At 54.2% G+C, this 802-nt stretch overlaps 1 protein-coding gene across 1 annotated transcript in view; it reads left to right on the top strand.

Annotated features, from left to right (window-relative positions):
• Window positions 1-802, top strand: part of ACSF2 (acyl-CoA synthetase family member 2) — a 60,076-nt gene that overhangs the window by 22,948 nt on the left and 36,326 nt on the right. The window lies entirely within an intron of this gene.

The raw sequence follows: 802 nt of genomic DNA, 5'->3' as shown, positions 1-802 counted from the left end.
TTCCCTACCAAAGAACATATTGTCACTGCTATCACCAAACAAATTCCTTTTGAACTAGATGCGCATCGGGGAAAATCCTTCCTGTTTCTAAAAGCAAGTGTCAGACACCAGGGTCTGGTGGCAGTTGGTATTTCACTCCATTACAAGCCCATTTTTGGCTTTGATGTCTGACATTCGTCATTCTGAGGTTGATATTTATGCCCTTGTTCCGTGTTGTGCTTGATGTGATACGGATACACCGTGTCACCTCTTCAGCATCAGTGCTGCTGCAGAGCTCAGCACCACCACACTCCTTACCTGGTGCCTGCCCACACCTCTGCCCTTAGGTGAGGAGGTCTCAGCGTGCCCAGCCTTGGAGCGGCTCTGCAGTTCCCAGCTGGTCTCTTCTCCACAGGGAGTGTCTAAAGGTATTAGTGGGGTGCTAACTGATAACTCATTGAGGGGATAGGGCTGGAGGCCAGTTGGTGACTCACAGGGCTTGGGCACCAAGTGATACAGGTGGAGGTAAGTGGAGGCAAATGATGGTGGTTTTCTTGCACCAAAGTCCATCTCCACTCATTCGGGGTGTAACAGTGGTTGTGTCAGGCTGATGGAACAGGCTGGGAAGAAGAAATAATGGAGTAGGAATGTACAGGGAAGGAATTGCAGCGCAGAGCTTGGGATGGGGACCGGCAGAGGACGGGGCAAGTGCCCGGGCGGGACTCTGGGGGCTCCCTCTGAGCCTCCAGTTCCTCTCGCGGACCGGGCAAGGCGGGCGCTTTCTCTGCTCCCCGTCCCCCGGTGCCTCCTCCCGGCGGGTGAA

Source organism: Corvus brachyrhynchos, unplaced genomic scaffold, assembly GCF_000691975.1.
Source record: "Corvus brachyrhynchos isolate BGI_N302 unplaced genomic scaffold, ASM69197v1 scaffold522, whole genome shotgun sequence".
NCBI lineage: Eukaryota > Metazoa > Chordata > Aves > Passeriformes > Corvidae > Corvus > Corvus brachyrhynchos.
The sequence above is the reverse complement of the archived record's forward strand: the minus strand, read 5'-3'. Positions and strand labels throughout refer to the sequence as shown.